Raw genomic sequence first — 14,467 nt, 5'->3', positions numbered from 1 at the left:
TAGCCAACCTAAAGTAAAATGTTTGGTTATTCCGTCCAAACGTCCTACAGCCTGGATTCTTATCTTGGGCTTAGGAAGGGTGTTGGTTTAATCCAGCCAACCTAAAGTAAAATGTTTGGTTATTCCGACCAAACGTCCTGCAGCCTGGATCCTTATCCTGGGCTTAGGAAGGGTGTTGGTTTAATCCAGCCAACCTTACTTTTGATGTCCCTAACTCACTAATACAATCTTATATAAAAAACAATTATGCTGAAAAGAATTGACTTTGTTTTATTAAGAGAAAGAAAAATTACACACACTCGTAAAAAAAGCTAAAAATAAAATAGTTTGAGATTGGCAGTGTTCCATGGCCTTGGAATGGCTTTGCCGTCCTCATCTTCCAGGTGGTATGCCCCTTTGCCAGCTAATCCGACCACTTTATAAGGTCCTTCCCAATTAGGCCCTAACTTGCCATCTCCTGGTATCAAGGTGTTTCCTATTACTTTGCGCAGTACCCAATCGCCGATCTTGAATTGTCTTGGATGTACTGTCTTGTTGTATTTCCTGGATAACTCTTGTTGATATGAGGTAATGTGAGCTAGTGCTCTTTCTCTTCTTTCTTCTGCAAGGTCGAGTTCTAATGTTATGGCTTCGTCGTTTAAGTCTGGATCGAAATTTTCGCTTCGAATTGTGGGGAGGCCAACTTCTAGTGGGATTACTGCTTCCATACCGTAGGCTAAGGAAAATGGTGTTTCTCCTGTTGACCGCCGAGGTGTGGTGCGGTAAGCCCATAAAACATGAGGAAGCTTTTCCGCCCATTTGCCTTTGGCTTTCTCCAACCTTTTCTTCAACCCATCCAAGACTACCTTGTTTGAAGCTTCTGCCTGTCCATTTGCTTGGGGATATGCCGGTGTAAAATTATAGAACTCTATCTTGTACTCTTCACAAAAGCCTTTGAAGATTCTGCCGTCGAACTGAGTGCCGTTGTCTGAGATTAGGGCTTTTGGTATGCCAAACCGAGTGATGATATTCTGCCAGACGAACTTCTTTACATCTTTTTCCTTGATTGACGCCAATGCTTCTGCTTCCACCCACTTTGTGAAGTAGTCCATTGCTGCGAGAAAAAACTTCCTGTTTTCGGGTGCTGTCGGAAGTGGTCCTACTATGTCCAAGCCCCACATTGCAAAGGGCCATGGGCTGGTCAATGGTAGGAGTTCTCTGGCCGGCTGATGTATTTGATGTGCGAACTTCTGACATTTCTCGCACTTTTTCACATATTTCTCGGAGTCTGCCTGCATGTATGGCCACTAGTATCCTTGCGAAATGGCCCTGTAAGCTAGCGATCTTCCTCCTTGATGGCTTCCGCACACTCCTTCGTGTATCGCGTATAAGAATGCTTCTACTTTGCTGGGGTGGACACACTTTAGATAGGGTCTTGAGAACGACTTTTTGTATAATGCCAGAGATGGGAAGAGCCAAAATCGCTGTGACTTTGCTCTAATTTTGTTGGCTTCTTTCTTTTCTTCCGGTAGGATGCCATCTTTCAAGAATAGTATGATGGGATCCATCCATGAGGAGCCTAGATCGGCGCAGCATACTTCTTCTGTTTCGGGGTCTTCGATGCTTGGTCTTGGTAAGTAGTCGATGAACAATGGATGAGGGATGGATGTATCTGCCATTGAAGCAAAGCCCGCTAGTTCATCTGCTCTGCCGTTCTCTTCCCTGCCTATCTGTTCAATCCTCACTACTTCAAATTTCTTGATCTATATTCTGACCAATTCTTGGTACTTGGCCATTCTATCATCCTTCGCTTCATAGTCGCCAGAAATTTGGTTTACCACCAGCTGTGAGTCGTTTTAGACCACTAGTTCGGTGGCCTTCATGTAGAACGCTGTTTTGAGACCTGCAAGAAGTGCTTCATACTCGCTTCGTTGTTTGATGCTGAGAAGCCAAGGTTGATTGCTTGCTCCACAATCAGGCCGTTTGGTGAGATGAGGACTATGCCAAGTCCTGCACCATGCCGGTTGGATGCTCCATCCACAAAGAGCTTCCATATCTCTCCAACGAACAGCTTCTAGCAAGTGGAAGGGTCAGATGATGTCGTGGGGTCAAGAATGTTGCTGGTGTTTTCTTCAAGGTCCATGCTTGCTGTTTGCCCCTCGCTATCTGATTGTACCAAGTCTTTATTTGTTGGTGAGTCTTGGTTTGGTGTAGTTTGGTTTGCTTCTTCCTTGTTGTCTTTAGTCTAGTCTGCCTTGGAGTCTAACTGAGTACCTTCTGCTAGGGGTTGCGCTATTCCGGCATCAATTTCCATCCCTAGTTCGGTTGTGTCAGTTAGGTCAACTGGGCAGATATGGTGACTTCCAGGAGTAAACTCTGCAACGAAGTCTGCCAAAGATTGGGCTTTTACTACGGTTCTGGGTTGGAATTTGATGTCGAATTGTCCCAACTCTACTGCCCATTTCAAGATTCGCCTAGAAAAGTTAGCCCTCTCAAACAAAGCTTTTAGTGGGAAAGCTGTGAGGACGACTATGGTGTGGGCGTGAAAGTAGTGTGCCAATTTCCTGGAGGCCATCATTAAGGCCAATGCTAATTTTTCTAATGGCAAATACCTTGTTTCGGCTCCCAGTAACGTTTTGCTGACATAATAGATGGGCAGATGTTGAATTCCTTCCACACGGACCAACACTGCGCTAATTGCATACTGAGAGACTGCCAGGTACAGGAAGAGTTCTTCTCCAGGTATTGGGGTAGCTAGCAATGGTGGAGAAGACATGTATTCTTTCAAGCTTTCCAGAGCTTGGTCGCATTCTTCGTCCCATTCGAACTTGGCTTTTAGTGCATGGAAGAATGGTCGTAGTCTGTCTGATGACCGGCTTATGAACCGATTGAGCGCAGCTGCCATGCCGGTGAGATACTGCACTTCTTTCACTGAGTTTGGTTTCTCCAAATCCTAGATTGCTTTAATCTGGGAGGGATCTGCTTCTATACCCCGGTTGGTCACAAGGAAGCCCAAGAATTTGCTAGATCCTACTTCGAATGCACACTTGGATGCATTGAGGCGCAACTTGTGCTTCTTCAGGATTTCAAACATCTCTCCTAGGTCCTTGAGATGGTCATTCTCATCCTTGCTTTTGACCACCATGTCGTCGATGTAAGCCTCCATTGTTCTGCCTAACAATGGTACAAACATCTTGGTGACCATTCGTTGGAATATTGCCCCTGCGTTCTTTAGGCCAAAGGGCATGACCTTGTAACAGTACAGTCTTCTTGGAGTTGTAAAGGATGTGACCCCTGGTCTGGTTCATGCATGGAGATTTGGTGGTAGCCTCTGTATGCATCCAGAAAGCTAAGTCGGTTGTGCCCCGCCGTTAGGTCTACCAGTTGATCTATCCGTGGTAGAGGAAAGCTGTCTTTTGGGCACGCCTTGTTGACTGTTTTATAGTCGACGTAGACACGCCACTTGCCATTCTTCTTTGGCACTACGAATGTGTTGGAGATCCACCTTGGGTAGTGCACTTCTCTAATTGCTCCTGCCTCCAGCAGGTTACCTACTTCTTCCGCCACTATCTCGGCGTGGTGGAGTGCTGATCTGCGTGTGCGTTGAATGATTGGTCTGGCAGATAGGTGGACATTGAGTTGGTGACAGATGAAGTTGGGGTCAATACCTGGCATGTCGTATGGCGTCCAGGCGAACACTTCGATGTTAGAGGTCAAAAATTCCAACACCTCTAATCTCTCAGTGCTGGACAACGACGAACCGAGCAAAAAAAACTTATCCGGGTTCTTTTCATCTATTCTTACCTCTACCAAGTCCTCCACTGCTTTCTGATCAGCCGCTTTGCCGACATCTGCGAATAGCTCATTGCTTTCAGGTTCTTCCACCGAATGAACGTATCCTTTGGCAGCGCGGCTACCATTCACCGTGACGAAGCATTGCTTCGACATGATCTGATCTCCATAGACTTCTTCAATTACCCCTGTATCGTTGGGGAACCGCATTACTTGGTGGTAGGATGACGCCACCGATCACATGGCATGCAGCCATGTTCTACCCAAGATGATGTTGTAAGTGGAAGGGACCTTCAATACCTAGAACTCCACTTGTTTCGTCACGCTTCCTGCTCTGACTGGAAGAATTATTTTGCCGACGGGCCATTCTGGCATGGAGTTGAATCCAATTAGGGGAGATACGGCAGACGCCAAGTCTTTGTCTTGCAGCTTCAATTGTTTAAATGTTTCGTAGTACATGATTTCACATGAACTACCCTGGTCAATCAGAATCCGTTTGACGTCAAAATCCTTGACTCAGAGAGTGATGACCAGGGCATCATTGTGAGGGCAATATATCCATTCCAAGTCTTTATCTGAAAAAGACATGACGTTTGTGGCCTCTGTCTTCCCCTTCTTGATGGCAGGTTGGGCACTTAGCACATCTCTTAAGTGTTCAGCCTTTTTGATTGATCCCCTGAGCTCGCATACACGCTCAGGTTCAAAGACTCCATGTATCACATTGATAATGCCTTGAGGTGGGGCGTCGACTGGCATCCCGTTGGGGTTATTATGGTCCTGGGGGGCTGGTTGCGTCCCTCCTTCAATGTATTTATCCAAGTGTCCTGCTGCCACCAACTCCTCCAGGTGTTGTCTCAACGGCGTGCAATTCTCAGTGCGGTGCCCCTTTTCTTTATGGAAGGTGCACCGTGATCTTTCGTCATAGTCCTTCTGCGCTTCCCCTAGTTTGGCCGGTCATTTGACGAAAGGCTCATCTCTTATTTCACTTAGAATTCGGCAGATCGGTTTCTTGAATACTGTGGTTATGGCTGTGCAGACCCTCAACCATCTTTTATCCGGGTCCTCTCCGTTGTCTCGCCTGCCACGTCCGTTTCTGTTCTGACGATCTACCGCATTGACCTTTGCTGAGGTCTTCTTTTCTGGTACTGTGGTCGGGCCAGATTTTGTTTTGGCACGTGCGCCATCCTCTTCTACCCTGATGTGCTGATGCACTCTTTCCATCAAGGCTTCCATGGTGAGGGGTGGTGTCATGGTGATTGAGCCCCTTAGTCTATTCCCGACTGGAAGGCCTTTTTTGTACTGTGCAATGGCGAGATTGGTAGGGCAGTCCCCAATCTGGTTGAATGTCTCCCAGTATCGACTATTGTAGGATCTTAGCGTCTCTTTTTCACCCATGTCGATGGAGAGTAACTGGTCAATCTCTATCGGGGTTTTAGTGTTTGTTCTGAACCTTGTGACAAACGCCTCTACCAGTTGCGCCCAGGAGGCTATGCTGCCTTCTGGAAGTTTTTCAAACCAAGTCAAGCCTAGGTCGCCAAGGCTTGATGGGAAGAGGATGCACATTAAAGCCTCATTTCGTCGGTATACCGCCATAACCTGGCGGAAGTGGCTTAGGTGAATGTAGGGGTCCGCCTTCCCCTCGTATGTGGTGAATTTGGGCTGAAGGAAGCCTGAAGGCAGGGGTGCGTTTTCGATTGCCGGAACAAACGGTGAGGTCTGCAGCCTCGCTAATGCTTTGTCCGTTGGCTCGTAGGCAGGGCGTGGTAGTGGCATTCCAACATCGACGCTTCCATGTGATCGAGGAGCCAATCGTTGAAGGGCAGAAACTCTGCGAGGGTCGCGCGCCCTGGTGTCCTCCTTCCATCGTGCCTTTTCTTCCAGCATGATCCGCAAATCGGATGATCTTGGCAACTCCGTCTGTTTGGATGAGGTTTGGTACGAGTGTGAGGGTCGGTAGGTACTTCCCTCTGTGTAAGTCCTCAATGATCTCATTCTCTCAGACTTAGAGTAACGAGTTCTGGGGCTTCTGGACTGAGTATCGCCTTCTACTCTCTGCATGTGATGGTGTGGAATGCCTTCCATGGTCTTCTGAGCGGCGAGGGGGCGTCTTGTTTTTGCGTCTCTCTCCTGTCGTCACTCCCTTTCCCTTCATCTGGCGCTTCAAGGTCTCCATGTCCGCCGCCATCTTCCTTATTAATTTGTCTTGCTCCTTCACGCGGTCCTCCAGAACTTGAGGATCAATCATCCGCCTTTGCTTGTCAGGACTTTGTGAATGAGAGTGATGGGGGCTGTTAGTCCGCCTTCCCCTCGTATTTCTCCTGGAGTTATGTCGTTGGGGCTCCAAGTCTGCCATGGGAGGGATAGAAGGTAGTCCTCTGCGCCTTGCACCCCCATCCGGTGTTTGCCCGTCGATGGCGGACTGTGGTAAATCTTCATTGTGCGCCATTGTTCCTAAAGAGGTAAAGCTTGATCAAGAGGTTTTGTCCTGTCCGTATTTTTCCATAGACGGCGCCAATTGTACGGGAAAGAAATAAACCTTCTCGTATAATTCTGTTGATCAAGTCTGCGCTCCTCCAAACGTCGTTACTTTATCCCCTGAAAACACAAACGTGAGCTAGCCTGCAGGTGTGTGCCGGAAACCTCTCCGATGCCTAAGTCAGTAAGCTTGACCAATAGACGAAAGCTCTGTGTATTCAGAAAGCAAAATTGTGTTACCTCTCCAAAGGTGATGTTTGTGAGCTTTTATAGGTTTCACGTGGCACAATCCTAGTAGGACTTTTACTTCTCCATGCAGAGTCCTCCTAGGATTCATGCTCCTGAAGGACAATGCTTATCCTTCAACACCCCCCTCACTGCTTAAACCAAGTGAGATGGTTTTTATCATGGCCGAACTCCAATATAACCGAAGTAATTATGAACACGCCGAACCACAGAGTAAACCGAACCGTCCTAGTTCGGTTCTCCTTTTCACTACTCCTTATCTCGGTTCGTTATGTACAAAGAATGGCGTGGTTAGACCAAGCTACCGAGTAGCAAGGTTCTAATCGGTCTAACCACAATACGTCATGACCGAGCTAACTCTGAGACCGGTCTAACTTCAAAGCGTCTTCCAACCGGCCTAACTCCAAGTCGCTTCCGGACCGGAGTAACATTACATTTCTCTCGGGCTGGAGTAACTTTATACTTCTCTCGGGCCGGAGTAACTTTACGGCCTTTTTACTCAGCCCTTCGTATTGTGGGCCATAATGACCCATTGCCCAGCTCGGCCCAATTTTCACATAAATTACCCTCTCAAGTTTCAAAAATATGTTCTTGTTTAATTTGTTTATACTTTTGAGTTGATCACAAAAAAATTTCAATTGAATTAATTACAAACTGAATTCGAGTAACTGAAAAAAGAAACGAAACTTGAAAGGTATGAAAAACTCAAATAATTTAATTAGTTTATCCTCTACAATTAAAGAATCTCAGACCAAGACACCAGTCCTATGAGAAGATTGTGTTATATTTTTTTTTGGAGGAGATCGATTTTGGTCCATATGCTCTGCAGACCTCAGAATCATCATTAATAATAATAATTAAAAATAAAATAAAAAATAAAAAGAGGTTATAAATAGAACCCAAATTGGATTTGTGTTTTTTTTTATTTTGAACTCTGGATTTGTGGACTTTGATAGTGGACAAAAGCCAGTAAACCTGCACTTTCATTTACCAAATCAGCGTCAATTTAAACAAATCCATATATTATACAAAGGAAAATTGTGTTTTTAGTGATAAGTTTTATAAGAGTTTTAATATTTTATATTAATTTTTTTGATTTTTTTAATTTTAAATAATTAAAAAAAAATTTATTGGTTAGTTTTTATTTGATAATCTCACATCGGGAGAATAAAAAAATTGAATTGTTTTACTCATATATAAAGTGAATCTTATACTCACATCACTTCTAATATTGTAAAGGGTGCTTTTAGTGAGGAGCCTTATACATGTTTCAATATCTCACACTAATTTTCTTTATTTTCTTAATTTTAAACAATTAAAAAACAATAATGTTTCGTAGCTCGATTTTTAGTGACTCGAGTGGCCCGATTTTTCACTTTTCAACCTCTCTCTCCTTTCTCTGTTTCTTCTCTTCTTCTCCTTCTACAAATCTTCACTGTCTTTCTCCACCAATGCCCTCTTCTCGTTGTCCAAATCTTCTACAGATATGCCTATATATATATATATATTGTATACAAGTGGTGGTGTTGTGGGTTGTGTAGAGTTGGAAATGGCAACCTCACAATGCTTTGAGAACCCACCAAGCCTGAGCTCAATATGTGGATCAGGAAATCTCCAAGAGATTGGAGGGCTTAAGACCTATGTCACTGATCCCCAAGATTCCAAGCTTGCAATCCTTCTCATTTCTGATGTTTTTGTAACTGTCCATCTCCATTTCTTCATCAATCTTTGTTACTTTTGTGTTCAATTTCTCAAACCCAAATCTGGGAAAGCTAACAAATCAAATCCAAAAATCTGGGAAAAGAAATCAAACCCAAATCAGTCAAACCCAAAAATCAAAAATCAAAACCAATTAGCCACAAACAAAATCAATCAAACCCAAAACAGAAGGGGAAGGGAAGGAGCTCGTCATGGACTCCGACGGTGATCCGGATTGTGGGTGTCGGAGAAGGAAGAGGCTTTTGGAGTGAAGAAGATAGAGAGAGAGAGAGCGAAATCAAACCCAAATCAAAAAACTGTCTTCTCCTTCTCTTCTTCGGTCTTGTCTCTCTGTCTTCTCCTTCTCTTCTTCTGTCTTCCTCTTCCTTCTGTCTCCTTCCGTCTATTCAAAGGCAACACATTATAAAAAAAAAAAAAAAAAAAAAAAAACGCTACCAAAACGACGTTGTTTTGGTAGTGGAGCCATTCGGGCCACCATTGTTTCGAGCTATGAAACATAATTGATTAAAAAAATCTCTATTTACTAGCTTTTATTTGATAATCTCACATCTGGAAAAAAAATGAAAAAAATTAATTATTTTACTCATATAAAATAAATCTTATACCCTCATCCTATTTAATATTGTAATATTGTGCATGTTTCAATTCAATATAGTTTAAATTTTAAAAATTTTAATTAATTAATTTTGACCTAATCGAGTAGGCTAAATCATTTTTGATTTGATTAATTCATTGGTTTAACCACGATGTTAGAGGTTTTATCAAAATATATTAATTAGATTTGTTTGATTTGAAATAAAGTAAAGATTGATCGGATTAAAGATTGAAAGACTGAGATTGCTTGATTAGAAATAAATTTTTCGTCCAAATAATTGTTAACTTTTATTTTATAATTCCATATTGGAAAAAGAAGAAAAAAGTGAGTTGTTTCACTTATATAAAGTGAATCTTAATAGTAAAGTATTTGTATATACTTCAATTCAAGACAGTTTAAATTTTAAAATTAAAATAACAATTAAAAGTTTTAATTAATTAATTTTTGTATAAGTTGGTTAATCATTTGACCTAACTGATTAGGCTGAATCATTTTGAGTTTGACCAATTCGCCAGTTTAATCGCGATTTCTGATACTGATTTTTTTAATTTTAAAAAAATTCATTGGCTAACTTCCATTTAATCATATAAAAATAAAAATTTTAAGATTTATTTTATAATTCCACAGCAGGAGAAGAAGAAAAAACAAAGTTTGTTTCACTTTTTTTTTTAATTTTTTTTATATATATATAGGAAAAATTGGGTTTTTAGGTAAAAATCTTCTAGGACCTCTAAACCCTCATTATAAAATTATAAAATTTTCTTAATTTTAAACAATTAAGAAAATTCTCATTAGTTAGTTTATATTTACCTTTTATTTTACAATCCCACACCGGAAAAAAAAAAAAGTGATTTGTTTCACTTACATAAAATGAACTTTATACTCTCATTTATATAAGCAAAAAGACATTTTTAATGACAAATCCTATGATCAATATCTCATACCAATTTTTTTTTGATTTTCTTAGTTTTAAACAATTAAGAAAATCCACATTGACTAACTTCCATTTAACTTTTATTTTACAATCCCACATCGAGAAAAGAAAGAAAAAATGAGTTGTTTCACTTATATAAAGTGAATCTTATATTCCCATGTAATATTGTAGTATTGTGCATATTTTAATTTAAGATAGTTTAAATTTTAAAATAAAATTTAAAAGTTTTAATTAATTAGTTTTTATTATAAATTGGTTGGTCTTTTGACTTAACCGATTAGGCTGAATCGTTTTCGGTTTAACTGATTCACTGGTTTAATCGCGGTTTTAACTATTTTATCAAAATATATTGCCTAGATTTGTTTGATTTGAAATAAATTAAGATTACTTGATTAGAAATGAACTTCCCGTCCAAACAACTGTTAACTTTATTTTACAATCCCACATCAGGAAAAAGAGAAAAGAATAAGTTGTTTCACTATATAAATCTTATGCTCCCGTTTAATATTGTAGTATTGTGTATGTTTGAGTTCAAGACAATTTAAATTTTAAAATTAAAATAAAATTTAAAAGGTGTAATTAACTAATTTTTGTATAACTATTTTTATATGTATGTGGACATAGTGAACGACATAGACTTGCAGCTGATCGTTTTCAACACTCAACAGAAACTATTCATCGATATTTCAAAATTATGATGAGAGCATTGTGTCGTCTTGCCATCTTTATCATCCAACCTCCTGATCCGAATGTCATTCCTCCTGAAATTCGAAACAACCGGAAACATTACCCATAGTTTAAGGTTAGTTTCAAACACCCTTATTTGTTTACAAGTTTATGACGAATATTATTTCAAATTCGGGTGTAGACAAATGTAATAATTATCATATTTGCATAATGTAGGATTGTATTGGGGCAATCGATGGTACGCACATTGCAGCGCATGCACCTGCTACAAAGAGAACTGCGTATCGTGGTAGGAAGGTTGCAATAACACAAAACGTTCTTGCAGCATGCTCATTCGACATGAAATTTACTTTTGTTTATCCCGGTTGGGAAGGTAGTGCAACTGATTCACAAGTGTTATTTGATGCGCTTACATGTCTCGATGTATCTTTCTCGCTCCCTCCTACGGGTAAGGCTTTTGCTTCTATACTCACGACGCTTCCTAAGCATTACATCAAAATAGTTTATAATAAACTTGTGTTAACATACTGATGTAGGTAAATATTACTTAGTCGATGCGAGTTACACAAATATGATGGGATTTCTCGCACCATATCATTCAGAACGCTATCACTTGGACCAATTTCGTAGACATCGACATCATCCAAATGGGTACAAGAAATTGTTTAATTATAGACATTCATCGATAAGAAATGTGACAGAACGATGTTTTGGGGTGTTGAAGAATCGTTTTCGTATATTGAAATCTATGCCGAACTGCATACAAGTGCGACAAGACATAATAATTACAGCATGCTGTGCTTATCACAATTGGATTCGCATGCACTTCGCAAATGATTCATGGTTCAATAGGCGTGGTAATGCACGTGCGAGGCAAGTAGCACATCCAACTCTTGCGGCATGAAATTCCAATACAGAAGATGAAGTCATGAACAAAATGGTTCAATTTCGTGATGAAATTGTGATAGCAATGTGAAACAATCATAGGGTTCATCCATAGTACCACGTTAAACTTGTCATCTGTATTCTTAACTTGCATCATCTTTTGTGGTTGAAATTATGTAAGACCTATGACATATATTGTTACGTGATGTTTGTTTCAATTGTGCGTTGTAGTAGAGCACATGGATATATGTAATCACCCTTCTTGATGTTTGTGCCCTGAATATTGTATGGATGATTGCATTGACTTAGCAAGTTATTTGTACGCGTAAGTGTAACTTTTGGTTATGAATGTTCAGTACAAAATTTGGCTCCAATTTTCATAATCGTAGCAAAAAAAAAATCCACAAATATTCCTTTTATGTGGTCATGTAATTTTCATAATTTCGAAAAAAATTTATATAGTACAACAAAAATTGAAGAATGATCCAACCTTTAGTGTTTTAATGAGCTAAAAAACATTATGGTAACATTTTTAAACATACAATTAAAATTTTAAACGTGAAGTAAAATTTAAGTACACAGCCAACAGTTAATAAAAACAGATTGCAAGTAAAAAAATATGTAACAAATCTCTGATAAAAAATGCATTATTGCAAATTAAAGTTTCCGTCCAATTTAAGAAGAGAGACAATTTTACAAAAGAAAAAAGTAAAATTGTCATATCAAAACGTACTCTCATCTTAGTTATATATATATATATATATAAATATAAATGAAAACATAATTTGTGTTTTTAGCCATTTATGGGTACATATCCTACCATTAACATAAAATTTCCATTCATTTCAACCACAGGAAACGTAAATTTTTTTTCCAAGTTTGCATTAAAAAATTTCTTTCGTAGCATTAAATTTTCATAAATGTTATGGAAAAATTGTGTAAATCGTAAATTTAAACATAATTCTGTGATTTTGAAAATAAATTTAAACATAAATTCACAATTTTTTTTGAAGCCAATTTGAAACACTTGGCTTGTCACGACCCGCTCCCCGTACCCAAGGGTTAAGCATCGTGATGACCAGTAACAGAGGTTACCTACGGCCAATTCTTAAACAAATTAATAAACGCAAGCGGAAGAAATATTTGAGTAAGGGTATCAAAAAAATCATTGGAGCTTCTATTTTTATTACAGAAATATTTGACCAAAAAGGTCGATATTTACATAGAAAAATATCAATAAAAATACTGTGTGTCTATTCCGCAGTCCTGCATCTAAGACTTTCCATAAGCTATTTCTGAATTGCATTGTTTCCTGAAAATTGGTAAACAACTATAAGCACATGGCAGAGTGAGAAATATTATACCAAGAGTATAAGGGCACGAAATAACCATGGATAGTTATCTAGCCAAAATATTTACATAAATAAATCATTTGGTAGCAGAAATTGCTCATTTAAGTAGCAGAATTGAAATACAGATATTATGTAAGTAAATAGCCATAACCACGGTACAGAACAGGACAGAACAGAGGTCACAGAAGTGACAGTCAGAACAGAGGTACAGATTCAATAGGTGGCTCGTACGGATTCTAGAGGTGGCTCCCACAATAGTGTAGCATTTAGTTTCGCACAGCACTTTGGTCCGCACAGAACAGAGGTACGGATTCAAGAGGTGGCTCGTACGGATTCTAGAGGTGGCTCCCACAATAGTGTAGCACTTAGTTCCGCACAGCACTTTGGTCCGCACAAAACAGAGGTCAATGGATCCATGACAAACAGAGGACCACAAAGTGGTCAAAAAGAGGCCAATAGTTATTTAAGTCCCCCAAGGCGTGAGACTCCCGTGGTGGTACTTACAAAACATAATTTTATATAAGGTCATAGCCAAATTTTCTTTAAAAGTAAAACAAACATATCCATCGGTTTCCTTTTAAGCAAATAGGGTTCAGAAATAAAACTACCTAACTGAAACCTTTATAAAATATAACTTTTATTAATATATTAATAAAACATAACTTGTGTAAAACAGATTTTGATAAGTCAAAATATATATAAAATACATTTTGATGATTCAAGAGATAATATAACTCACTTTAATTTTAATACCTTACTTTTTCTTTTCACTTCCAAAGACCCTTTTAACTTTCCCTATTTTCTCTTTCTTTCCTCTCTTGCTATCCTTTCCTTTCTCTCTTTCTTTTCTTTTCTTCTTTTCTTTTCTTTCCTCTCCTCTCCTCTCCACTGAACGTCTCCTCCTTTTATAGGGAGGAGAGACGAGTACGCGGCCTCCACGTGGCTCAGACGTCGCTTTCGTTCAGATTTAATTCATAATTATTTAGGTTTATTTTTATCCTTAATAGATATTTAAGATAATTATTATTTGACTTAACATTTTAATATAATTATATAAATAAAATAATTCTTAATTAAATGACACTTTATCATATACTAACAGAAAATTAATTATTTATTTTAGTACCACATCCATTATTATTATTATTATTATTTATATTTTGACCCCTAAACTTTTAATAATTATTCTAATTTTACAAAATCACGCATAATAATATATAATAAATTACTTATTTTTCGAATTGAGATTAAATAATATTAGTATAAATTTTACAGAATAATTAAAAATTTGAGTTGTTACATAACTGTTGTCCTCAAATTACATTTTTCAGAAATTTGTACATAAATTTACCTTTTAACCCAAATTTGTGAAAATTTACATGTTCCGCAAATTTGTAAATAATTTTTGGTTATTCAAAAAATTTGTAAACAAATTTGCAAAAATTAGGATTTTTTTAATGCGAATTTGTGAATAAATTTTCTACATAACATTTATTAAAATTTAATTGTAGGAAATAAATTTTTTAATGTCAATTTGGAAAGAAAAAATTTATGCTTTCTGTGGTTCAACTGAGTGGAAATTTTATGATAAAATCACACAGGTAATGATAAAATATGTACTCATAAATGCGTACATATCAAATTATGTTTTCATACATGTCTAGCATGTACATATATATATATATATATATAGAGAGATATAATTTGGATGAGAGTATTTTTTGATATAACAATTTTTTTTAAAACTTTTCTCTCTCCTTAAAATGGAGGGAAACTTAAAAATGTGATGATGTATTTTTTGGA

This window comes from Camellia sinensis, chromosome 6, assembly GCF_055761805.1.
Source record: "Camellia sinensis isolate YWXY chromosome 6, ASM5576180v1, whole genome shotgun sequence".
Taxonomy (NCBI): domain Eukaryota; kingdom Viridiplantae; phylum Streptophyta; class Magnoliopsida; order Ericales; family Theaceae; genus Camellia; species Camellia sinensis.
This window is presented reverse-complemented; position numbering follows the sequence as displayed.